General features: G+C 39.0%; 1 protein-coding gene and 4 long non-coding RNA genes across 7 annotated transcripts in view; 1 reads left to right on the forward strand and 4 right to left on the reverse strand.

The window, feature by feature from the left end:
• Nucleotides 1-9568: 9568 nt before the first annotated feature.
• Nucleotides 9569-12090, reverse strand: LOC138056507 (uncharacterized). Its single transcript, XR_011133474.1, has 4 exons — nucleotides 11779-12090; nucleotides 10961-11089; nucleotides 10289-10417; nucleotides 9569-9667 (listed from the first exon to the last, which is right to left on the reverse strand). It is a non-coding gene; the product is annotated as an uncharacterized lncRNA (long non-coding RNA).
• A 769-nt stretch (nucleotides 12091-12859) lies between these two features.
• Nucleotides 12860-27414, forward strand: part of LOC138056503 (uncharacterized) — a 44950-nt gene continuing 30395 nt past the window's right edge. Inside the window, exons 1-3 of one of the 3 annotated variants that reach the window (XM_068902324.1) lie at nucleotides 12860-13483; nucleotides 19500-19659; nucleotides 27033-27088. The gene's annotated coding sequence lies outside the window, so the exon portion shown is untranslated. Of the gene's footprint in view, nucleotides 13484-18241; nucleotides 18724-19499; nucleotides 19660-27032; nucleotides 27089-27414 lie in introns of those variants that run through there. The other 2 variants (XM_068902326.1, XM_068902321.1) reach the window with 2 other exon arrangements.
• On the reverse strand, nucleotides 15749-18117 carry LOC138056505 (uncharacterized). The gene is made up of 4 exons (XR_011133472.1): nucleotides 17964-18117; nucleotides 17136-17264; nucleotides 16440-16565; nucleotides 15749-15840 (listed from the first exon to the last, which is right to left on the reverse strand). It is a non-coding gene; the product is annotated as an uncharacterized lncRNA (long non-coding RNA).
• Nucleotides 21401-27414, reverse strand: part of LOC138056506 (uncharacterized) — a 9480-nt gene continuing 3466 nt past the window's right edge. Inside the window, exon 4 of the long non-coding RNA XR_011133473.1 lies at nucleotides 21401-21493. This is a non-coding gene — a long non-coding RNA (uncharacterized lncRNA). The remainder of the gene's footprint in view (nucleotides 21494-27414) is intronic.
• Nucleotides 22119-23804, reverse strand: LOC138056508 (uncharacterized). The gene is made up of 3 exons (XR_011133475.1): nucleotides 23765-23804; nucleotides 22792-22920; nucleotides 22119-22244 (listed from the first exon to the last, which is right to left on the reverse strand). It is a non-coding gene; the product is annotated as an uncharacterized lncRNA (long non-coding RNA).

The following is a 27414-nucleotide window of genomic DNA, read 5'->3' on the forward strand; positions in this document are numbered from 1 at the left end:
ATTGCTTATTTTCACTTTCAAATTTCGCGCCGCCATCTTGAATAATTGTGACGGGTTACCCTATTAATCTGACACAGAGGGCTTTTGTCTAATAACAATAGGGCAACCGTAACACGTCACAATTATTTAATATGGCGGCGCCCGCAAAATTCGAAAACAAAAATAGGCGATTCTAAATCTTATTTCTTTCGGACTGTCACAGTTATTTCCTGTGATTTAATGTTATTTTTTTTGTTGAAGTGGAGGTTCCCTTAACATTGTTTAAAGTAGTCATTGTATCTTCCATGTAGTACCCACTGGAGTCCCGGATTACAAATTGTACGCACGCGTATAGATCGTTTTCACTGTCACGCAATAAAAAAATAAATCGAAAACCGTTAAGTGGAAAAAGTCAAGAATTCGTGATGTTGTAGAAGATAAATGAAGAAGACACTTCTCCAAGTTTTAGGCCTGTGTGTCTCCCCAAACTTCAGATATTCGTCGAAATGTTTCGCAGAAATTTACAAAGCCCAGTATGATAACGCCATGTTGGTGCACATCTGTGGTGCACCAATATGGCGGCCGGAAAATAGTGTCAACATCTGTTACTTACTCTGGCTATCTAGGCGAGTGATCATCTGTACTGAACAGACAGCTATTTACCTAAGCACCTTTCCTAATGCTTTAAATTCTAAAAAGGCTCAAAACCATAAGATAAATATATATTTCTCAATAAACTCGATCGTCGCCTCGTGTCACGCACCGCTATAACTCAGAAATTCAAAATGCTCTGGTTTCCAAACGAAGCACGCTATTGAGCTTTAAAATTGCAAATGCGTACAAATTTACCGCCTCTTATGCCTGGTGAGGATAAAAACTTTCGTGGCTCTTTAGTTTTGGATTTTAGAAAATGATGACGTCACGTGAAAACGATGTATTGCTTAAGGTAACAAAATGAAAAAAAAAAAAAAACCGAAACGCAATCCCTATAATCTTGTTTGGAATTTTTCCTTTTTGTGATCCAGATAATTCTTTTGTGATGTGTGTCTTTGACTTTGATCGTTTACCATTTCAACCTCAGACATCCCGCCTGCATTTTCCCTCGAAAAAACCATCATCGACGTAGGTCTTCGACTTCCAACTTCAAGCAGTATCCGAATTCAAGCTGTGGTTGTCTAAGGATCAACATCGATCATCCAATCATTTTCAGCAGATGTGTAGATCACCTCCACTCTAAATTCTCGACAAGTTTGAACGAATCCATATTGAAATGAGGAACCACCTTCTTTCCACCCTCAGCTGGGAGAGGCTATCTCTTCGCCGAGAGAAACAAAAAGCCTTAATGATGCATAAAACCATGAATGACCTAGCTCCGGATTATCTACAAAGTCTTTTCTCTCAGCGTCACTCTGCTTACAACCTAAGAAACTCTGAGGGAAGGCTGACCCTGTCCAAACCAAGCACCAGTTATTTGAAACGAAGCTTCTCTTACAGCGGGGCCATGCTATGGAATAACTTGCCCAAAAACTTAAAAAATGCTGCATCCGTTGAGCATTTTAAGCGAAATATCAAGAAGGTAGCTGATATATCGGATTCCCACACGGCAATCATGTAAAGCAGTTGTAATTAGTTTTAGTTTTTAACTTAAGCTTAACTGATGATTTTCCGTGTTTAAATAAAGATTTACATACATACATACATGCATACAAGTGTTTCTTCCACAGCTTTAAACGTTTGTCCAGGGGCACCCAACGAATCTGTTCCTCACATTATCTGTTCCCCAGAGGAATCTTGCTGGCTGGCAAAAATACAGGTGTTTCGATGAGCTGGCTGGGAAATTTATTATTGATAGAGGTTTTGCCTGGGAATTACTGACTTTTTATAGCATTTCAACCCGAGCTGGCGTTAGAAACTCTGAAGACTGAGGGCGACTAAAAAAAAAAAAAAAAAAAAAGACCCCCTTCCCTCTCCCAGAGAGTAGTCACAACCATACGACGGCTGGTCAGAGTGATTGCGCTTGCTGAAAAAACCTGTTTTGTCCCGGTTTTGTCGCTTTTGTTCGGTCGTTTTGGATCGAGGGATTTGACAGCGCGCGGAAATCCTGGCTGGGAAATAAATTTGATCAGCTGGCTGGGAAACCAACCAATTTTATCTAGCTGGCTGGGAAATTTCTTGTGTGTCTTGCTGGGAAAAAGGAACAGATAATGTTTTCCCAGCAACACTGAAAAACAACTGAAAATCCCTTAATAACATTTATTTTCATTAACTGGGGTATAATAAGACATTTTACAACAAATTGGTCGTTGGGTGCCCCTGTTTGTCGTCAACTGCTCTTGCCAGGGTAAGTTCCGACAAGCGAAGTGGCCTAAAAAGTAGCGACACCGTAGAGGGAAACCACGACAGCAACGTGAAACATTGACAAAGAACCGACATGAGACAAGCGATGCAGGACCTCCTCCCTCCTCTCCGTGGCAAGTCACGTCATTAATATTGTGTAGTTGAATAAAGGATTTTAAAAGAAAGAATTGTTTAGGGTTTTTGTGTCATAATTACGTGGCCTTTCCCTGATTTCTTTTATCGGCATCCAGCATCTACACTGTATGTTACCAACAATTTTTTTGTGTCTTGCAAGCAAAACCCTTGTCATTATCCTGTTTTAACTTAAAAAGGCTCGAAAGGGTTTTTCGTTGCTATAGTGCTTGTGAAACAATGAAAGATGGCACTTGTGACGTCATATTAGTTACCATGGTAACAAGCCAGGTCCACAAAAAAACCCTCTAAATTTGAGTTTATAAAAATTATCTAAAAAAATAAGTCTGTGACCTAGATTCTTTAACTTCTTAGAGAGACAGTATGGCAAAACGTTATCTAGAAGAATTTAAGATACATCGAAAAAGGGCGTTTTATAGTTTACAGATAATTGCACTAGATAACTTTCCCCGAAACTTTTTCTTATTGAAGTGCCATCGTGAATAATACGTGCATCAGGGAATTTCGAAGTGAGTGCCAAAGTACTTTCGACTACACAGCACGGCCATAGAGCTTGCCAACGGAATCGCTCAGTTGGTTAGAGCGTCGCATCGGTATCGTGAGGTCACGGGTTCAAACCCCGTTGAGCTCCTAAATTTTTCAAGCTTCTCTACTGCGAGGATCATACCCTGCATGGGTGCCAGAGGTTCTATTTTTTCTCTTGCGAGGAGCGAGCGTTTAAAACGGAGAGGCAAAAAATACGAACCTCTGGTCACGGTTGTTTAGAATCTCACTTCCATGATCTGTGATTATGAACACGGTCGCTGATTGGTTTTTCATAGTCAGTGCCAGTTCTTTCCGAGTAAAAACAATCTAACACTCAATTTCACTGGTTGAACGGCGGTAGGGCACACCTATGGCCACAAAACCGGTTTTGAGCGCAAGGACTGCTACGAAAACAAAACTGGCGGTGGAAGGCTGTGAATTCGAGCGAGTATTTAGAGGTTTGCACAGTACATTACACAGCAAATTCTGGATTTTTGGAGATTTTAAAACTGAAACCTGTTCAGGAATTTCATCAAGCGTGAGGATGTGTTTGTGGTCCTGCCAACTGGATGCCGCAAATCTTTGATATTTCATGCAACTTGTGCCGAAAGTTTGTTCGTATTTGTATGATCGTGGATTCATTATCCAAAAGATGCTATGGTCGTCGTTATTTGTCTCGTGAATGCCTTGATTGATTCGCATATCCTAGAGCTGAAAGAAAATCCGAAAACGTGAACACTAGAAATATCGTGTTTCGAGTAAGAAACTAGTCACGTGTGAGAAAACTAAACCGCAGCCACCAACGGTTTGTGGTTTTCATGTCGCTTTTGATTGGTTGCTGCACGATGGGAACTGTCAAAATCAAACGTTCTATTCCCAAAGGACTTGAATTGGGTACAACATTGACATCACTGTAGAAAACCGGTTTGGCAAGATTTGCATGGAAGTGAGATTCTAAACCGCCGTGACCAGAGGTTCGTATTTTTCGCCTCTCCGTTTTAACCGCTCGCTCCTCGCGAAAGAAAAATAGAACCTCTGCTGACACCCAGGGTACGAGGATCATAGCTTCACTTGAGTATGTTATTATTCTTGACGTGTCAATTAAGCATTCAATGGAAAAATCATGGAACAGAACTTTGAAAAGGGAAGGGCAAAGGAAAGCATATAAGATATGCAGGCCATAACAGTCTCCAGCACTTGGCTTCGTCATATAAGAAGTGCTCTTTAAAACATCTGCGGTTTTGGGTCAATGTGGGGTCAGGTATGGGCCTCACGTGACAAATGCCAACGGTTAGTGATCCCAAAGCGAGCAAGTTGGCTAAAATCGGGTACTGTTTATCATTTTATAAGTCATTTTTCGGGCAATCTTCGTCTACAAAAGCCCACAGCCTGGCATCATTAAGCTGAAATGTGGGTCAAGGCAAGCCTTTGAAAGAAGACAGAGGTCAGAGATGGTTTCATGCAGACTGGGACACCTAAAATACTCTGTTGTAAACATGGCGGTTCACGAGTGAAGTTGTCTCTCTGGCCTTTCTGTGGACGAAGTCCAGCACCTACCGATACAATTTGGGCAAGTTTTGAAAGCTAAAGACCTCAATCAGTGCTCTATTTTGCTGGTAGGACTGGGTGACCCGACACTTATAAAAAATCAATGAAATGAGAATCGGGGGGCTTCCCTTGTCATTGAATGGCAGAATTACCCAGAATTCGTTTTGGCCATGAAGGAGGCAACTTGAGAAGCACGAGAATGGCCCTCATCAAATGGCTAAAGCGCGGCCGGAGCAAAAAGTATTGAGAAGAAGATCTCTAGCCAGATACTAAGGACTAGCCCTGCTGTGTGCTGTTAACGTAGACTTTTGATTTCTGAAGAAGTTTTTACTCTAGAAAACTCGCAACAAAGTAGCGCTTTTTTTCGCTCTTATCCTCTTAGCAAAAAGACTGGCCTTTCGTAATTTCTTGTCAAGCAAAGGGTAGAGTGTAAATAAGAGAATACTGAGATTTATATTTGCAAATTACCTGTCCTCTTACCACTTAATAAGCCAAACTCTACAGCTCTATGCAATAAGCGCATTGAAAATCTTCCTATGCATGATCTTCGAGGAAATTACATTCTGTCCCTCAATAAACCTAAAACAAGCAGTTATGGTCTTAGTTCTTTTTCTAACGTATCAGCTAAGCTGCGAAATGCGCTACCTGATTTTATCCGTACCACTGAGTTAACTGGTTTTAAAAGAGAATCGAGGGTCGCATTTTGTACAGCGGCTTTTCTTGTTAATTAATACAGTTATCTTTAAATATTGTGTGTTTAGTTATGTACCTGTATATGCTATGTATTTTAGCTGTAAATGTAATGTCTCGAAGATATTAGTTCTTGTAGTTATTCTGAAACATGCACGCATGTTTGTGTGTTACCTTTAGCAGGGCGCATGCGCACACTTTGTAATCTGCAACTTCAGTGCTTACCATATGAAAGAGAAATGACTTTTGCCTTGACTATATTAGCCATCGAATTCTTACGTTAAACTGACAAGGGCGGTTTGGAGCTGTGAGTAGGCGTGGGATTTGTCACATATGGTTTAGGGGCCGACATATCTCTCCCTCAATGCCGTACCGGGAGGCAAGGTCGGTAGCAGAAAGCAGCGAAGGGCCAACTGCGTCCAAAAGCGATCGCACGGGCCGAAATCCCGGGATGACTCGTTTGGTACGACGCTCCAGCGCCGGTGTCTGGAGGTACTGCGTTTTTCTCTCTTGTTCAAACATTCCGTCCGCGCATGCGCAAATGTTCTGGCTTTTCGATACGTAGCCTACCTAACACAATTAAGATGCTGGCTCGTTTTGACAAGGAATTGACGTTTCAGTTGAACAGATTCTACAGGCATAAACTCGTAAGGTAAGAAGCGCGCGTGTCTGGTCTTCTCGAGACATAGGTGAGAGGTGGTTTCATGCAGACTGGGACGCCTAAAATGCTCTGTTGTAAACATGGCGGTTCACGAGTGAAGTTGTCTCTCTGGCCTTTCTGTGGACGAAGTCCAGCACCTACCGATACAATTTGGGCAAGTTTTGAAAGCTAAAAACCTCAATCAGTGCTCTATTTTGCTGGTAGGACTGGGTGACCCGACACTTATAAAAAATCAATGAAATGAGAATCGGGGGGCTTCCCTTGTCATGGAATGGCAGAATTACCCAGAATTCTTTTTGGCCATGAAGGAGGCAACTTGAGAAGCACGAGACTGGCCCTCATCAAATGGCTAAAGCGCGGCCGGAGCAAAAAGTAGTGAGAAGATCTCTAGCCAGATACTAAGGAGTAACCCTGGTGTGGGCTGTTAACGTACGGCTTGTGATTTCTGAACAAGTTTTCATTGTAGAAAATTAAGAAAATACTGAGATTTATATTTGTAAATTTCCATTCCTCTGAACACTTAAGTTAAACTCTACATCTCTATGCAAGAAGCGCATTGAAAATCATCTACATCTACATGTTCCAGCACTCAGCAAAATCCCTTTTTGACTTGTGGCTGTTTCTGCTTAGGTGGCCTCATACACGACAAGCCTTTTTAGATACATTACCGCCAAGCCGGCCACTTCTGCTGGAGAGAACAGGACAGCCACAACACCGGGGACTTAATCCCCTACTCTTCTCGAATAGTGTTTGGGTTCTTTAACGTCACACAGGGAACTTATGAACATAGAAGACATTTGTGAGACGGGGCGTACGGTTTATAGTCCTTATCCGAGAATGATCTTCGCGGAAATTACATTCTGTCCCTCAATAAACCTAAAACAACCAGTTATGGTCTTAGTTCTTTTTCTAACGTATCAGCTAAGTTGCGAAGTGCGCTACCTGATTTTATCCGTACCACTGAGTTAACTGGTTTTAAAAGAGAATCGAGGGACGCATTTTGTACAGCGGCTTTTCTTGTTAGTTAATGCAGTTATCTTTAAATATTAAGTGTTTAGTTATGTACCTGTATATGCTATGTATTTTAGCTGTAAATGTAATGTCTCGAAGATATTAGTTCTTGTAGTTATTCTGAAACATGCATGCATGTTTGTGTATTACCTTTAGCAGGGCGCATGTGCACACTTTGTAATCTGCGACTTCAGTGCTTACCATATGAAAGAGAAATTGACTTTTGCCTTGAATATATAAGCCATCGAATTCAAGGGCGGTTTGGAGCTGTGAGTAGGCGTAGGATTTGTCAGATATGGTTTAGGGGCCGACATATCTCTCCCTCGATGCCGTACCGGGAGGCAAGGTCGGTAGCAGAAAGCAGCGAAGGGCCAACTGCGTTCAAAAGCGATCGCATGGACAGAAATACCGGGATGATTCGTTTGGTACGACGCTCGAGCGCCGGTGTCTGGAGGTACTGCGTTTTTCTTTCTTGTTCAAACACTCCTTCCGCGCATGCGTAAATGTTCTGGCTTCCCTTGTCTCGGAATGGCAGAATTACGCAGAATTCGTTTTGGCTACGAAGTAGGTAACTTGAGAAGCACGAGACTGGCGCTCATCAAATGGCTAAAGGGCGGTCGGAGATAAAGTAGTGCGAAGAAGATCTGTTGCCAGATATTAAATGTGGAGTTCCTTTAGCAGGGCGCGAGCGCACACTTTCTAATCTGCGACTTCAGTGCTTACCATATGGAAGAGAAAATGACTTTTCCCTTGAATATATAAGACCTCAAATTCTTACGTTCAATTGACAATGGCGGTTTGGAGCTCTGACTAGGTGTGGGATTTGTCTCATATGGGTTTCGTAATTTGTGCATTTCGCCAGTGATCAGGTCAAGGTTGAGATGCAATATCTACATACATGCCACAAGCAGCTAGCAAATAACTTTGTGCAGATTTTCAGGGGCTATAATGAGGATTTCCGTTCTCTTAACTTATTTAACTTTATTTTTTCATCCAAGTTTTTCAGGCCACTTCTTTAAAGATGCAGACTTTCTGCATTATTCCGATTAGTTATTGAAATGACTATTGAATTAAGCTCAAAATAAGGTTGTGCAGATTTTTTGCATCCACGTTTTCCAACTCCTTTAGCTATAGCGTATCATACAAAATTTCTGCACCATTCCGTTCAGTTGTCCGGAAAAAAGTGAATAAAGCAGAAATTAAAACCATGCGGAATTTTTGCCGCTAGGTTTTTCAAGCCACTAGGCTGAGACGCAGAATTTCTGCATCGTTCATTAGTAGTCGAAAAAGTAGTGAATTGAGCGGAAACAAGAGAAAATGAGAGGACAGAGAGGGAGGCTCAGGGCGTTGGCCGGGATATGTCAAGTCGACGAAAGTTATTTTTAGACGAGCGGAAGTCTGTCTTCCGAGACGTCCGCATGCAGTCATCGACAAACGTTAAGTCCACATCGTCCGCCATTACATGAAATCTTTGCTTTTCTTTCAAACATCAGACCGAGGTTGGCCTGCATGCGGACGTCTCGGAAGACAGACTTCCGCTAGAACAAAGACTTCCGCTCGTCTAAAAATAACTTTCGTGGACATGACATATCCCAAGGGCTGGACCGGGAGCCTCCCTCTCTGTACCCTCATTTTCTCTTGGCGGAAAATAACGCCGTGTAGAACTTTTGCATCCAGCGTTATAAAGCCATGGAGAATTTTGCATTGTCCATTTTTGTTAAAGATATTCTTTTGAAGTTTTTCTGCAACTTGTATGCCTTTGGATGACAACACTTATCTATCACTGTAAATTTTCCGCCGCAAACTTTTAACGTAAAATTAAGTTCAGAATAAATATGGCTTCACACAACAACGTAGTACATGGGCCGAGCCAAAATATCTGACCACTTATCTTATTTCAGTTTCACAGCTCAGATTATTAAAAATTTGGTATGTTAGGGGAGTCCTTCATGCTGATCAATCGTTACCTTATAATGGCAAGATAAATTAGAAAACTCTCCGTTCGGCAAGAATGTCGATCGTCCTAAAAAATGTTTTGATTGTCCCACTAAAATTTTCCTACTCCAAAAGATATGCATTAGTCCTTATCCAGGTTAAGAATCTGTGAAGTAGGTCTCACTGTTCGCTGTCAGCAAGGCGCCAAAGATTGAAGAAAAAATATTATGAATTAACTGACGGAACGTTTGAGAACCGAAGGTTCGGGAAATCGGGATAGACCTGTTTTCATCTGGACTCCAAAACGTCAACGGCGCATATTTTCATTGATGAGTGAAATGTATGGTCAATTCGATCTTGAGAATCAAGAGATAATAAGTGAGACAGAAAGGGAGGCTTTGGGCGTTGGCTGGGATATGTTGATTTCACTTAAGTTAATTATTTTTAGCTTTAGACGGAAACGAATGACCGTTTCTGCAGACGTCCGCGTAGCGTCAAATCTCGCTGTGAAGTTGTTACGGGAAGTGGAAATTATTTATACTTCGTGCTGACGTCTTGGAAAACAGTCTTCCATTCCAAAGGGACCCTATAAATAACCTAGGTGAATTGACAAAACCCAAGGGCTAGACAAGGAGCCTCCCTCTCTGTCCCCCTTAGTTTCTCTTGGTAGAATGAAATGAAATAGTTTTAAAGTGTAACAAAAATGTCAGTGAGAAATAGAGAATTAATAAGACTGCTGAGAAAGCATCATTTTAATTGAATTTTCTGTTGTACAGAAAGCTAAAAAAACCATTCCGATGATGCTGATTATCTCCTTCCAGTCGAACACTAAAAAACAGAAATAACATATAAATGAATAAATACATAGATATATTAGATAAATAACAAATAAAAAAGTGATAAAAAGAAAAATAAGTAACGTTTTAAATCTTAAATACAAATAATAAATAACATAATAGAATTCAAAGTTTTTGATCGCAAATTATTCCATGAATTATTCCATAGTGTGTCAGCTGTATTTTTGAGATATCCCAGATAAGAAAGCTTTTATAGTAAAGTTTTAGACCCAGGCCAAGACGGTTGAAAGTATAATTAGCACTCGTCTACTTTTGTTACCATGGAAACGATCGATTTTTTTATGTCACTAACCCAGCATTAGAACTGATCTGGCTACGAACAATTTGGGCCAGGTCACAGAGAAAGTCACGGAGTCTTAGACAGATAAGTGGTACACACCCAACCCGGCCTGCTGTAATGCCTATTAACATTCCTCCCCGTTTTTCTTTGTTTGTTCGAACTCTAATCAGTTAAAATCAACTCGCATGCGTTCTCGACTGACGTGGCGAATGGAGTGTGAATGCTCGCGGTATAGCAGCTGAAAAAAGATACAGGGCTAATAAAGCTCAGTTTATTTCGTCAACAATCACGTGACTCGTCTTGATGACCCACCTGGCTAAGAAGTGGAAACTCCACAATTTATCATGCACAAGTAGAATCACACAGTTTTGGGTCTGTGTCTATTCCTGCAAATCCTTCCGCAATGCGGTTTGGTGCGTGCAGAGCTTCTCTCGTGAATTCCTTAATTTCAAAAGAAAAATTTGAAATTAGTTAGGCTACAAGAATTAAATCTAGCAATCAATCCGCAACACAATATTCGAGTCCTCGAACCAAATTAGTGTATCATTTTTTTTTTAACTAAACGATTTGTAAAAGGAAATAAGGGAGGAAGCCTATTTGACTCTTGATTTATTTATTTCTCTCAAAAGATCTGTGTTACTTCGTGGAGACCGTGCTTGGTTATTTAGCAAAATGCAACATTAAAATATTGTAAACATTGTAATGGGTGAAAAGCTACTAACGGCATACCAATCTTTACTTTCATTTATTCTTTTCTTTATGTTTGATAGACCAACTATTTTATTCTTTTCTTAAAGAGAAGCATTCACGACGAATGCTCACCCTATGTTTGTATTCAGTTGGGTTTTGAACGGCAGAGACAACACATGAAAGCGAGTTTATTGGTTGGAACTCTGCTTGATCTCTAATTTCAGTTGATTTAACTAGACTAGAATTGTAACACGGTGTTTTCGGGTATATTATATGGCCCTACTAGCTACTTACCACTTTCGTCTGCTGGTTTATCAAAAAGCCTCTCCTTCGCCAAAGTAGCAGAGTTCCCAGTACTGGTGAACAGCCACAAGGCGAGAATGACCACACAGAAAATAGTTCTCATAGTTTTCCAGTATATTACTGCAACAGAAATGACAGTAGCAGTGTTGAAATTCACCTTAGTTAAAATAACTTAACTGTTATGGTCTTGGAAATTTGACAAATTGTTATATTTTTTATGAGATGTCTTGACTTAAAATTGGTTGGCTCTCTCCTACCAAGAGAAGATAGTTTTGCTGAGTTCAAAGAAGACACAGTCACTGACAGTTGTTATTAGTATTTCAACCACACTTACTTCCCCTTAACGTAAATTTTGTATTGAACTGGTGTCCTGTTAACTGTAGCTTGATCTTATTTAACTCTGACCAAGTTTTTACTCAAGCGCTTAGTAAAGTATTCCAAAAACCGACCTGTCGATAACATGTCTATCAACTATCATGTAACAGCTCAGCGCATCATCTTTAAGCACGTCTTGCTTCAAAATATTTCCTTCTATGTGTTATGGCCAATTTAGGCAGGAGTCTATGAAAGCGCACCTGTTCACACCCGGATGAATGGTTTTTCATTGCTGCGAACCTTTCATAGACGGTTTCTCCAGATAAAAATTAATTATAATACTTAACACTCCAAGTTTGTCAAGACAATGTGGAAACTAACTGGCGTGTGCCTTCCTATGCGATTATCTGTATCAGCACTTACGCGCTCCAAAATAACTCGGATCATGCTACACTACAAACTGAACCGAGAGGTTCAATGCACCTATGCCTTACCTTGCGGTGAAATAAAACCTCAGATTGACTCAATGCAGCACAGTGCAAGACTGATAGAGCATTCGTGTAAGACGGTGTTATAAAATCACCATTTTATGACGTAAAATGCTCTTATTGGCTAACGATGTGCTTTCACATTGACAATGTTAAACCAGTAGCCGGCGAAGCTCCAAGAACGAATTTCCACTCAACACAGTCACAGTAACCGAGACTCAAGTTCACCTTGAAATTTCCTAAGAGATTTCCCTGGTAGCACCGTTAACTCAAAAGAGAATCTCGCTGGCACAGGAACACACTATGCAGTCAAAACATTCGTCGGTTTTACTGGCCTGAAAAAGGGTACTTTTTATCGAGGGAGATCTGATTTTAATATACCCGATGGCAGTCTTGTTTAATTTGATCTATTGAAGTCACATGGCAAGGCGTCGACCAATGAGACATTTGTCGCCAGTGAAAGGGTGTGTCACCTTGCTTTTTGCTTTTACTGGTTTTGCAAGGCCCTAAGAAGTCGAAGGACAGAAGCTTCGAGAAACCTCCTCAGTAATTGAAGTGAGAAGTTGACCAGTGAAGAACCAAACAATGAAAATCACAGGTTCTTAACAGCTGGATGAATTGGAGATAGTCAGGCAGCAAATCGAAAGCCGCGTAAATATCTTACATAATGATTGAGCTAAATGCGTTAAGGACACCATAAAGTGATCGTGTTTGCAAAGCTGTTCCTGAGCAGGAACTGACATATCGCTGGCTAAATCGAAGAGGAAATAAGGTGAAATGTTCGAAGTAATCATTCAAGGTCCATTCATGTCACACCATTTCACCTTTGTAGAAAGGGAAAAAAGCTAAACTGCAGAATATACACAGCTACTTATCTGTATGCGAATGGCGTTTATTGTTATATGCGTCGTAATTCAAGCGATACCGCTGCAACTTAAACAAAAAAAAATTGGGATGTGCATTTTAGAGAGCGACTGATCCAAAATAGTGAAAAAATCCCAGACATTAAGTAGTACTACGTATAAAGATTACATGCATGTTGTAATCAAAGGTGTCATGAAAAATCAGGGGTTTGAGCCGCATTTACCTGGTGTTGGAGGAGACGTCGTTATTTCATTGATCTTTGAAATAAGATAACCTACCGGTCAGTATTAAAATGCAGACTACAGACTGTAGGTTCCAGATCGCAGATTAGGTTAAAAATGCAGACTAGGTACAAATTTAAAATGCAGACTGCAGACTGGGTCTAAAACTGACGAATGTTTTGACTGCATAGTGCGAGCGATTAACGGCTACCAGGGAAATTTCCTAGGAAATCTCTAGATCAACGTGAGTCTCGGTTGCTGTGACAGTGTTTGAGTGGAAATTCGTTCGTGGAGCTTGGCCGGCTAGCTAATGGATTACCATCTTGGTTTGAATTCATGTGTTGAAAAGAAGTTTAAAACGGAGCAAACGAGACACCAATAAATTTCCAAACGGTTTTCTCTTCCGACTAAGGCCCCGTCCAAACGTATCCGGATATTTTTTGAATCCGTAACTTTTTGCTTCCAGATTAAAAAATATTTCCATCCACACGTAGTGTCTTCAAATCGAATTTGCCCGTCCACATGTATCCCAAACGTATCCGGATTCACTTAGTGCTCAGGACTCCTCAAGGAAACAGAGGTGAGAATTGAAGCCCTCGGCAGCCATCTTGAGAACTGATTTCAAGGTAAGGAAGTGGGCTCGATCTTGTTACGTCAGGATAATAATTTATAATTCAACACATTGATACACTGTCCAAATATGGTCATAAAGCTGTCGATAGATGTAGGTCTACATGACTTCTGTTCGGCGATAGATGTAGATTTCACAAGAGAATGTGAAAATGATGGACCGGCGCCGCTTTTCTAGCGAATTTGGATCCCCAACCCCCCCCCCCCCCCACCCCTAGATTTGGACCGTCCCCGGTACAAATCCTCTAGCGAATTTGGACCCCTGGGCCCGGTTGTTCGAAAGCCGATTACCTTAATCCAGGATTAGCGTAAAATTGTTTTTCATGTTTTCAACTTTTTGGTGAAAGTTTCTTTTTCTTATTTTTGTTTGTAAGGGTTGACTTCTTCTAACATAAAGTTTTGCCGAATATCAGCGTTGAACAACATTTGGGAGTAGAGAAATAAACTCCTTGGGTAATCTTTAATCTGGGATTAGGGTTAATCAGCAATTGAACAACCGAGCCCAGGGTCCGTTTCCTCAAAAGCCGATTAACGCTAATCCCAGATTAAAAACTAACTAAGCATTTTATTTCTCTACTGCCAAATGCTGTTCAACGCAGATTTTTGGCAGAACTTTACACGAGAAGACGTCAATTTTGAAAAACAAAAATAAGCAAAAGAAACTTTCAACAAAAAGTCGAAAACGTGAAACAAAAGTTTACGCTAATCCTGGATTAAGTTAATCGACTTTCGAGGAACCGGGCCCGGGTGACTAAATCTCCTAACGGATTTAGTCCCCCGATTTAGTCTCCCTTGGTGGATTTTTACCCTTCCATATATATAGTTTACGTCATAGAAAGTGTGGCGCACCGGGTTTTATTCACTCGTTGTTTGTGTCAAAAACCCGAACGAGCGAGGAACGAGCGAGTGAGGGTTTTTGACACAAACAACGAGTGAATAAAACCCCGTACAAAGCACTTTCTATGTCGTAAACTGTTTATTACACATAAGACTAGAATTTTCATTAAAATAGTTTCTGAATGCAAATTAGAAACAAAAACTCACTGACAATAGAACCAAATGCAAATTTAATTTAATTCAATAACAAAGTACGATTTGCATGCACGAGATGCACGAGTGATTGGCATGGAAACGCCTTTACGCTATCGTTGATTGGTTATACTTCCACATGTGAAATAGCTGTACGCCATTCTGATTGGCTGTATAAGCCGCCTTTTCCACATGTGAAAATAAAGCGTATAGATTTGTACAAATGAGCTTTATGGAATAAAATTCTCATGTTATGTGTAATAATACAGCTTGTTTATTTAACTGTTTCATGATCGATACAGAGTTAGACTTTGAATCGGGGAAACTTCAGGAAAAGACTTAAATCAGTTAATTTGTTGTTTAAAAGCACTCGCGGCGGTATTTCGTAAAGTAGATAAATGCGAATTTAACTCCTTTCTGACAGAAGCTTAAATAACGCACTTGGAATTCATAGGATTGTCGTGTAGTCTTTTTAATAAGGAAAAAAAAGCAAAGTCAGACTTAAGCTTCAGTGAAAGTTGTTGAAAGCACGCGCTGTGGCTTTTTCGCAAAGCGTTGCTTCTTCTTCCATTTGATAGTTTGAATGGGCGGAGCTTCCACAAAGGAGGTGTCACTTTTTGGAATCGTTCTTACAAGTTTACTTTATTACAAGGCCTTAGAATTTTTTCCTTTTTTATAACCAAACTTGCCAAGTCATTAATTCTCGTATTAATTTTCAATAAAGACAAAAAGCGAAGTTAGACTTGAGTTTCAGTAAAACTTGTTTAAAGAATGTTCTGCAGCATTTTGTAAAGTAGATGCAAAAGGGAGACTTTGGGCGTTGGCTGGGATATGTCGATTTCACTTAATTTATTTTTAGCTTTAGACGGAAACGAATGACCGTTTCTGCAGACGTCCGCGTAGCGTCAAACCTCGATGTGAAGTTGTTACGGGAAGTGGAAATTTCAAAGATAATGATGGAGCGCGTGGAAAGTTATTGAATATTCATTATTTCTCTTCCAGGCGTAATGTACAGGCGTTTATACTTCGTGCTGACGTCTTGGAAAACAGTATATTCCGTTTGAAAGGGACTCTATAGATAACCTAGGTGAATTGACAAACCCAAGGGCTGGTCAAGGAGCCTTCCTCTCTGTCCCCCTTAGTTTCTCTTGGTAGAATGAAATGAAATAGTTTTAAAGTGTAACAACAATGTCAGAGAGAAATAGACAATTAATAAGACTGCTAAGAAAGCGTCATTTTAACCCGTCATTTTAATGAATTTTCTGTTGTACAGATTGCTAAAAAGCCATTCCAAAGGTGCTGATTATCTCCTTCTTGTCGAACACTAAAAAACAGAGATAAAATATAAGTCAATAAATAGATAGATAGATTAGATAAATAATTAATAAAAAAGTGATAAAGAGAAAAATACAAATAATAAAGAACATAATAGAATTCAAAGTTTTTGATCGCAAATTATCCATGAAATATAGTGTGTCAGCTGTAGTTTTGAGATATCCCAGATTAGAAAGCTTTTATAGAAGAGAGTAAAGTTTTAGACCCAGGCCAAGTCGGTTGAAAGTATAATTAGCACTCGTCTACTTTTGTTACCATGGAAACGATCGATTTTTTTATGTCACTAACCCAGCATTAGAACTGATCTGGCTACGAACAATTTGGGCCAGGTCACGGAGAAAGTCACGGAGTCTTAGACAGATAAGTGGTACACACCCAACCCGGCCTGCTGTAATGCCTATTAACATTCCTCCCCGTTTTTGTTTGTTTGTTCGAACTCTAATCAGTTAAAATCAACTCGCATGCGCTCTCGACTGACGTGGCGAATGGAGTGTGAATGCTCGCGGTGTAGCAGCTGAAAAAAGATACAGGGCTAATAGAGCTCAGATTATTTCGTCAACAATCACGTGACTCGTCTTGATGACCCACCTGGCTAAGAAGTGAAAACTCCACAAGTTATCATGCACAAGTAGAATGAGTCAGATTTGAATGGGTGTCTTTTCACGCAAATGTTTCTGCAATGATTGGTGCGTGCAGAGCTTCTCTCGTGAATTCCTTAATTTCAAAAGAAAAATTTGAAATTAGTTAGGCTACAAGAATTAAATCTAGCAATCAATCCGCAACACAATATTCGAGTCCTCGAACCAAATCAGTGTTTCATTAAAAAAGACAACTAAACGATTTGTAAAAGGAAAATAAGGGAGGAGGCCTATTTGACTCCTCATTTATTTATCATTTATTCTTTCTCTCAGAAAGACCTGTGTTACTTCGTGGAGACCGTGCTTGGTTGTTTAGCAAAATGTAATATTAAAATATTGTATACATTGTAATGGATCGAAAGCTACTAACGGCAAACCAATCTTTACTTTTATTTCTTCTTTTCTTTATGTTTGATAGACCAACTATTTTATTCTTTTCTTAAAGAGAAGCATCCATGACGAATGCTCACCCTATGTTTGTATTCAGGAATTCAGCAAAGGATTTGGGTTTTGAACGGCAGAGACAACACATGAAAGCGAGTTTATTAGTTGGAGCTCTGCTTGATCTCTAATTTCAGTTGATTTAACTAGACTAGAATTGTGACACGTGTTTTCGGATACATTATTATATGGCCCTACCACTTACCACTTTCGTCTGCAGGTTCATCAGAAAGCGTCTCCTTCGCCAAAGTAGCAGAGTTCCCAGTACTTGTGAACAGCCACAAGGCGAGAATGACCACACAGAAAATAGTTCTCATGGTTTTCCAGTATATTACTGCAACAGAAATGACAGTGGCAGTGTTGAAATTCACCTTAGTTAAAATAACTTAACTGTTCTGGTCTTGGAAATTTGACAATTTTTTGTATTTTTATGAGATGTCTTGACAAAATATTATAAAATCGGTTGGCTCTCTCCTGCCAAGAGAAGATGGTTTTGCTGAGTTCAAAGAAGACACACCCTCAGTTGTTATTAGTATTTCAACCACACTATTACTTACTTCTTCTTAACGTAAATTTTGTATTGAGCTGGTGTTCTGCTAACTGTAGATTGATCTTATCTTAACTGTGACCGACTTTTTACTCAAGTGCTTAGTGAAGTATTCCAAAAACCAACCTGTCGATAACATGTCTATCAACTATCATGTAACAGCTCAGCGCATCATCTTTAAGCACGTCTTGCTTCAAAATATTTCCTTCTATGTGTTATGGCCAATTTAGGCAGGAGTCTATGAAAGCGCACCTGTTCACACCCAGATGAATGGTTTTTCATAGCTGCGAACCTTTCATAGACGGTTTCTCCAGATAAAAATTAATTATAATACTTAACACTCCAAGTTTGTCAAGACAATGTGGAAACTAACTGGCGTGTGCCTTCCTATGCGATTATCTGTATCAGCACTTACGCGCTCCAAAATAACTCGGATCATGCTACACTACAAACTGAACCGAGAGGTTCAATGCACCTATGCCTTACCTTGCGGTGAAATAAAACCTCAGATTGACTCAGTGCAGCTCAGTGCAAGACTGATAGAGCATTCGTGTAAGACGGTGTTATAAAATCACCATTTTGTGACGTAATATGCTCTTATTGGCTAACGATGTGCTTTCACATTGACGATGTTAAACCAGTAGCCGGCGAAACTCCAAGAACGAATTTCCACTCAACACAGTCACAGTAACCGAGACTCAAGTTCACCTTGAAATTTCCTAAGAGATTTGCCTGGTAGCACCGTTAACTCAAAAGAGAATCTCGCTGGCATAGAAACACACTATGCAGTCAAAACATTCGTCGGTTTTACTGGCCTGAAAAAGGGTATTTTTTATCGAGGGAGATCTGATTTTAATATACCCGATGGCAGTCTTGTTTAATTTGATCTATTGAAGTCACATGGCAAGGCGTCGACCAATGAGACATTTGTCGCCAGTGAAAGAGTGTGTCACCTTGCTTTTTGCTTTTACTGGTTTTGCAAGGCCCTAAGAAGTCGAAGGACAGAAGCTTCGAGAAACCTCCTCAGTAATTGAAGTGAGAAGTTGACCAGTGAAGAACCAAACAATGAAAATCACAGGTTCTTAACAGCTGGATGAATTGGAGATAGTCAGCCAGCAAATCGAAAGCCGCGTAAATATCTTACATTGAGCTAAATGCGTTAAGGACAACATAAAGTGATCGTGTTTGCGAAGCTGTTCCTGAGCAGGAACTGAGATATCGCTGGCTAAACCGAAGAGGAAATAAGGTGAAATGTTCGAAGTAATCATTCAAGGTCCATTCATGTCACACCATTTCATAATTTGTAGAAAGGGAAAAAAGCTAAACTGCAGAATATACACAGCTACTTATCTGTATGCGAATGGCGTTTATTGTTATATGCGTCGTAATTCAAGCGATGCCGCTACAACTTAAACAAAAAGAAATTGGGATGTGCATTTTAGAGAGCGACTGATCCAAAACAGTGAAAAAATCCCAGACGTTAAGTAGTACTACGTTTAAAGATTACATGTTGTAATCAAAGGTGTCATGAAAAATCAGTGGTTTGAGCCGCATTTACCTGGTGTTGGAGGAGACGTCGTTATTTCATTGATCTTTGAAATAAGATAACCTACCGGTCAGTATTAAAATGCAGACTACAGACTGTAGGTTCCAGATTGCAGATTAGGTTAAAAATGCAGACTAGGTACAAATTTAAAATGCAGACTGCAGACTGGGTCTAAAACTGACGAATGTTTTGACTGCATAGTGCGAGCGATTAACGGCTACCAGGGAAATTTCCTAGGAAATCTCTAGATCAACGTGAGTCTCGGTTGCTGTCACAGTGTTTGAGTGGAAATTCGTTCGTGGAGCTTGGCCGGCTAGCTAATGGATTACCATCTTGGTTTGAATTCATGTGTTGAAAAGAAGTTTAAAACGGAGCAAACGAGACACCAATAAATTTCCAAACGGTTTTCTCTTCCGACTAAGGCCCCGTCCAAACGTATCCGGATATTTTTTGAATCCGTAACTTTTTGCTTCCAGATTAAAAAATATTTCCATCCACACGTAGTGTCTTCAAATCGAATTTGCCCGTCCACACGTATCCCAAACGTATCCGGATTCACTTAGTGCTCAGAACTCCTCAAGGAAACAGAGGTGAGAATTGAAGCCCTCGGCAGCCATCTTGAGAACTGATTTCAAGGTAAGGAAGTGGGCTCGATCTTGTTACGTCAGGATAATAATTTATAATTCAACCCATTGATACACTGTCCAAATATGGTCATAAAGCTCTCGATAGATGTAGGTCTACATGACTTCTATTCGGCGATAGATGTAGATTTCGTAAGAGAATGTGAAAATGATGGACCGGCGTCGCTTTTCTAGCGAATTTGGACCCCCACTCCCCTAGATTTGGACCGTCCCGGTACAAATCCCCTAGCGAATTTGGACCCCGGGTGACTAAATCCCCTAACGGATTTAGTCCCCCGATTTAGTCCCCCTTGGGGGATTTTTACCCTTCCATATATATAGTTTACGTCATAGAAAGTGCTTTGTACGGGGTTTTATTCACTCGTTGTTTGTGTCAAAAACCCGAACCAGCGAGGAACGAGCGAGTGAGGGTTTTTGCCACAAACAACGAATGAATAAAACCCCGTACAAAGCACTTTCTATGTCGTGAACTGTTTATTACACATAAGACGAGAATTTTCATTAAAATAGTTTTCTGAACGCAAATTAGAAACAAAAACTCACTAACAATAGAACCAAATGCAAATTTAATTTAATTCAATAACAAAGTACGATTTACACGAGATGCACGAGATGCACGAGTGATTGGCATGGAAACGCCTTTACGCTATCGTTGATTGGTTATACTTTCACATGTGAAATAGCTGTACGCCATTCTGATTGGCTGTATAAGCCGCCTTTTCCACATGTGAAAATAAAGCGTATAGATTTGTACAAATGAGCTTTATGGAATAAAATTCTCATGTTATGTGTAATAATACAGCTTGTTTATTTAACTGTTTCATGATCGATACAGAGTTAGACTTTGGATCGGGGAAACTTCAGGAAAAGACTTAAAATCAGTTAATTTGTTGTTTAAAAGCATTTGCGGCGGTATTTGGTAAAGTAGGTAAATGAGAATTTAACTCCTTTCTGACAGAAGCTTAAATAACGCACTTGGAAAAAAAAAAGCAAAGTCAGACTTAAGCTTCAGTGAAAGTTGTTGAAAGCACGCGCTGTGGCTTTTTCGCAAAGCGTTGCTTCTTCTTCCATTTGATAGTTTGAATGGGCTACGCTTCCACAAAGGAGGTGCCACTTTTTGGAATCGTTCTTCCAAGTTTACTTAATTACAAGGCTTTAGAATTTTTTCCTTTTTTATAACCAAACTTGCCAAGTCATAAATTCTCGTATTAATTTTCAATAAAGAGAAAAAGCGAAATTAGACTTGAGTTTCAGTAAAACTTGTTGAAAGAATGTTCTGCAGCATTTTGTAAAGTAGATGCAAAAGGGAGACTTTGGGCGTTGGCTGGGATATGTCGATTTCACTTAAGTTATTTTTAGCTTTAGACGGAAGCGAATGACCGTTTCTGCAAACGTCCGCGTAGCGTCAAACCTCGATGTGAAGTTGTTACGGGAAGTGGAAATTTCAAAGATAATGGTGGAGCGGGTGAAAAGTTATCGAATATTCATTATGTCTCTTCCAGGCGTAATGTACAGGCGTTTATACTTCGTGCTGACGCCTTGGAAAACAGTATATTCTGTTTGAAAGGGACTCTATAAATAACCTAGGTGAATTGACAAAACCCAAGGGCTGGTCAAGGAGCCTTCCTCTCTGTCCCCCTTAGTTTCTCTTGGTAGAATGAAATGAAATAGTTTTAAAGTGTAACAACAATGTCAGAGAGAAATGGACAATTAATAAGACTGCTAAGAAAGCGTCATTTTAACCCCGTCATTTTAATTGAATTTTCTGTTGTATAGATTGCTAAAAAACCATTCCAAGTTGCTGATTATCTCCTTCTTGTCAAACACTAAAAAACAGAGATAAAATATAAGTCATTAAATAGATAGATAGATTAGATAAATAATTAATAAAAAAGTAATAAAGAGAAAAATAAGTAACGTTTTATGTCATAAATACATATAATAAATAACATAATATAATTCAAAGTTTTTGATCGCAAATTATCCATGAAATATAGTGTGTCAGCTGTAGTTTTGAGATATCCCAGATAAGAAAGTTATAGAAGAGAGTAAAGTTTTAGACCCAGGCCAATTCGGTTGAAAGTATAATTAGCACTCGTCTACTTTTGTTACCATGGAAACGATCGATTCTTTTAATGTCACTAACCCAGCATTAGAACTGATCTGGCTACGAAAAATTTGGGCCAGGTCACGGAGAAAGTCACGGAGTCTTAGACAGATAAGTGGTACACACCCAACCCGGCATGTTGTAATGCTTTAAACATTCCTCCCCGTTTTTGTTCGAACTCTAATCAGCAAAAATCAACTCGAATGCGCTGTCGACGGACGTGGCGAATGGAGTGTGACTGCTTGCGATGTATTAGCTGAAAAACGATATAGGGCTAATTCAAAACAAACAACCAATCAAAGTTTATTTCGTCAACAATCACATGACTCGTCATGATGACCCACCTGGCTAAGAAGTGAAAATTCCACAAGTTATCATGCACAAGTAGAATGGCACAGATGTGAATTTGTGTCTTTTCACGCAAATGCTTCTGCAATTATTGGTGCGTTCAGAGCTTCTCTCGTGAATTCCTGAATTCAAAAGAAAAATTTGAAATTAGTTAGGCTACAAGAATTAAATTTAGCAATCAATCCGCAACACAATATTCGAGTCCTCGAACCAAATTAGTGTATCATTTTTTTTTTAACTAAACGATTTGTAAAAGGAAATAAGGGAGGAAGCCTATTTGAATCTTGATTTATTTATTTCTCTCAAAAGATCTGTGTTACTTCGTGGAGACCGTGCTTGGTTATTTAGCAAAAATTGTATACATTGTAATGGGTCGAAAGCTACTAACGGCATACCAATCTTTACTTTCATTTACTCTTTTCTTTATGTTTGATAGACCAACTATTTTATTCTTTTCTTAAAGAGAAGCATCCATGACGAATGCTCACCCTATGTTTGTATTCAGGAATTCAGCAAAGGATTCTTTTGGGTTTTGAACGGCAGAGACAACACATGAAAGCGAGTTTATTAGTTGGAGCTCTGCTTGATCTCTAATTTCAGTTGATTTAACTAGACTAGAATTGTGACACGTGTTTTCGGGTATATTATATGCCCCTACTAGCTACTTACCACTTTCGTCTGCTGGTTCATCAAAAAGCGTCTCCTTCGCCAAAGTAGCAGAGTTCCCAGTACTTGTGAACAGCCACAAGGCGAGAATGACCACACAGAAAATAGTTCTCATAGTTTTCCAGTATATTACTGCAACAGAAATGACAGTAGCAGTGTTGAAATTCACCTTAGTTAAAATAACTTAACTGTTATGGTCTTGGAAATTTGACAAATTGTTATATTTTTTATGAGATGTCTTGACTTAAAATTGGTTGGCTCTCTCCTACCAAGAGAAGATAGTTTTGCTGAGTTCAAAGAAGACACAGTCACTGACAGTTGTTATTAGTATTTCAACCACACTTACTTCCCCTTAACGTAAATTTTGTATTGAACTGGTGTTCTGTTAACTGTAGCTTGATCTTATTTAACTCTGACCAAGTTTTTACTTAAGCGCTTAGTAAAGTATTCCAAAAACCGACCTGTCGATAACATGTCTATCAACTATCATGTAACAGCTCAGCGCATCATCTTTAAGCACCTCTTGCTTCAAAATATTTCCTTCTATGTGTTATGGCCAATTTGAGCAGGAGTGAAAGCGCGCTTGTTGACACCTTTTCGACCGATCCGGATGAATGGTCTTCCATAGCGGCGAACCTTTCATAGGCGGTTTCTCCAGATAAAAAAAAGTAATTGTAATACTTAACAACACATGATATAAAACACCCCAAGTTTGTCAAGACAATGTGGAAACGAACTGGCGGATGTATAACTAAAGTGTGCCTTCCTCTGCTATTATCTGTATCAGCACTTACGCTCCAACTGAATAACTTGGATCATGCTACACTACAAACTGAACCGAGAACTAGAAATCCCCTCTAGACATGTAAAGATTTATCGGTTTCCCTTGCTAGCTGCACATATATAAACCTTAGCAGCCATCTTATATCGTAAATTCTGATCCTCTTTCTCCAAAAGAAATGCACCTATGCCTTACCTTGCGGTGAAATAAAACCTCAGATTGACTCAATGCAGCACAGGGCAAGACTCATAGAGCATTCGTGTAAGACAGTGTTATAAAATCATCATTTTATGACGTAAAATGCTCCTATTGGCTAACGATGTGCTTACGTATTGACATTGCAAAATATATGCTATTTTAAGCACTAGTTGTTTGTTATTTAGTTGGGTCAATTAGCGCTAAACTAGTCTCTACCTAAATGAATGTTTGTATGGGCTCAGTGCATTTCTAAGAATTCTCATTTACGGGTCAAAACATCGTGAGACTAACGATAATACTTTATTATAATTATTTGTATTTCACTCCTTTGACTAACCAAATGCACGACCTAGTCATGTGTCAGAAATGGCGAAAATCCTCCAACGACAGTGTTATTTTCGCGTGTTTTTTGAAGTTCTTTTACTTAGTTTCACAGCTCACAGGATATTAAACATCTGGTATATTAAAAAAATCCTCCTTGTTAATAAATCGTCACATTACAATGCAAACAGTCACGAAACAATGTTTGTCCTTTGTTTCTTTTAAAGAAAATTCTGCTTTAAAATAAAAGGTATTTGTGATCAATGTTACACCATCTTGCAAGTACGAGTGAATTGTCCTCCACTCAATATGTTTTACACATCCTTCATAAGGGCATTTAAAATTCTAGCGGAATCTTGCTAAGTGAGAAATTTTTCAGTAGCTATAGGGAAACAAAGAGAAGAAAGATAACATAGAGCTTCTAGAATCTGTAGAATGATTGCATTGTTCGGTTCAGTAGGCGAAAGGGCGCCGCCTCAATAGGAGTTTAACATGAATTCATTATAACAGGAGTTCGTTTTCCCCGGCACGATTCTTTGATTTCAGACGATGAAGCTAAAATATAATTGACAGGAAAAAAAATAGTCGGTGATTAATTAAGGGGCTAGTGTTTTACTTCAATTTTCAACTATACATGTTTCTCAGAGTGTGTGATAGGAAATAAGCTGCGCTGTAAATTGCTGCTATAATAATATGACTGTTGACAATTATTTTAAGTGAATCTCTTTAGTTTTCTGTTATACAGGTAACCAAAAATACCATTCCGATGATGCTGATTATCTTATTAGAGTCAAATACGAGAAAAATACGTAAATAAATAAATAAATAAATAAATAAATACACGTTATGGGCTCCTTGAGAGATTTGAGTTTTTAAAATGTAGCAAATGGTATTTTGTGCAAGAAACCACGAAAGAACGTATCTATGGATATTTTCTAAAATGATTCCTACAAATAAATCCCAAATTGTTTCAGCCCTTTTTTCCTCCCACGATATCGGTTCGTGCGAATCACCATTAAACGCTCGGATGAACAAATCTGAGCAGGCACCATGACCTGGCTGAATCATGTATTATTGTAAGGTAAACACAGCAATCTTACAATTAAGAAATGAAATAAAGAAGTAAGGATGTTACCAACAGAGATTCGATCCTTTTGGGATGAGCTTTCTTTCAAATGTAAGTGCATGTTATGTTACGTAATAGATTTAATTTCGATCCAGTTTACTAATGGCTACCGTTACAGGGTCACGCTTTCTTGATCTGTACTGAAAAAGCGAAGATGAAATTTTGTTTTCCTACTCAGTAAAATTTTCTTCCAAGACCTTGATATCACTTCAAAAATTTTGTTCCTTTTTAACCAATATTGACCTTTTCGTCTGTAGATCACTCGCTGCTTTTGTTTATGACGTTATGAGTTGGAGAAATTCACGATTATTTTTATATAGATTAATCATTCACATTACATAATTTGATAGGTGATTCGCATGTATAAAAATGGAAATACCTGAATACTGATGTTGTTGTTGTATGCTGTTGTCTTCCCAATCAATGAACACTCGGATGACCAACTTTCAACAATCACGAAACAATGTTTGTCGTTTCTTTCTTTTAAAGTAAATTCTGCTTTAAAATAAAAGGTATTATTGATCATTAATACACCATCTTGCAAGCACGAGTAAATTGTCCTCTACTCAGTACGTTTTACACATCCTACATAAGGGGATTTAAAATTGTAGTGAGTAAAATCAATTCGAAATTTTTGCATCGGCCTTTTAGTTTAGCACCGAATCTTGCTAATATAGGTGAGAATTTTTTCAGTAGCTATTAGGAAACAAAGAGAACAAAGATAATATAAAGCTTCTAGAATCTGTAGAATGATTGCTTTGTTCAGTTCAGTAGGCGAAAGGGCGCCTCAATAGTGTTAAGTACCTATAAGTCAATGAGTCAATGAGTCAATGGTTCAATGAGTCAATGATTCAAGGAGTCAATGAGTCAATGAGTCAGTGCAGTTAACCAAGCTATAAAATGAAAGCTAAAATTTCAGAGGGTGCTTAGGCCTAATCACTGAAACGAGGGCTTAACCTTAATCAATAAATTATTGCTACTGACTGTGAGTCTCATTGACTCATAACTCATTGACTCATAAACCTGGTATCCTCGCCTCAAATAGGATTTCAATAGGAATTAATTATAATAGGAGTACGTTTCCCCCGGCACGATTCTTCAATTTTTTTAGACCATGAAGCTAATTTAAAAATATAATTGACAGGACATTTACAGAGGACAATTTATTCGTAGTTGCAAGATTGAGTGACGTTAATCACCAATACCTTATATTTTTGCCGAACTGAGAGTGTTGTAATTTGTTCTTGGTTTCTTGCATTATAATGTGACGATTGATTAGCATGGAGGATTCTCCTAAAATACCAGGCCCCAGTTGTTCGAAGGGTGGATAGCGCTGTCTTTTGGATAACTCAATTGGTTTTGCTAGTGTTTATCCGCTGGATAGTGATTTATCAGTCCGGTGGATAGCGTTATCCACCTTATGAATTATGTTTAATATCCTGAACTGTGAAACTAAGAAAAAGAACTGAAAAAAAAAAAAAAAGAACACGCGAAAATAATACTGCAGTTGGAAGATTTTCCAACCTCATCAAGAAGAAGAACAGTTCATACCATAATTTCGTAATAAGAGGTCGTGCACTTGGTTAGTCATAGTGTTGAAATACAATAACTATAGTGAAGCATTATCGTTCAGTAGTCGCACGATGTTTTACACATCCTGGCTATTTAAGGCCATTTAAAAATATTAGTAGGTAAATCAATTCGGAATTTTTTGCATTAGTTTCTTTTGTTTAACGGAATCTCGGTAAGTGTAAATTTGTTCAGTAGATATAAATAAACAAAGAAAAAAAGATAGCGTGCATCTTCTTGAATCTGTAGAATGTTTGCATTGTTCAGCTGTCTCAATGGGAGTTCAATAGGAATTAATTATTCAGGTGATTCTTCTGATTTATGTTCGCTATATGTGCAACAATCTTTCGACTACTGTTTAGCTTTCAGCAGTTTTCAACTACACGCGTTTCTAGTGCGTGATAAACCTATAGACTTTAGTTATGCTCTTATTGGCTGACAATGTACCTACATATTGACGTTGCAATGTATTTGCTATTTTGATCACTGCTTGTTTGTTATTTAGCTTCGCCAATTGAACACCTTGCTACAAATGCTTCAGTTGTATGGGTTCAGTGACTTTCTAATAATTCTCAGTTACGGGTCATAATTATAATATCACAAGTGCAGGGATGGCGCATTGGTGAGAGCA

The sequence above is a fragment of the Montipora capricornis genome, chromosome 7 (assembly GCF_036669925.1).
Source record: "Montipora capricornis isolate CH-2021 chromosome 7, ASM3666992v2, whole genome shotgun sequence".
Classification (NCBI taxonomy): domain Eukaryota; kingdom Metazoa; phylum Cnidaria; class Anthozoa; order Scleractinia; family Acroporidae; genus Montipora; species Montipora capricornis.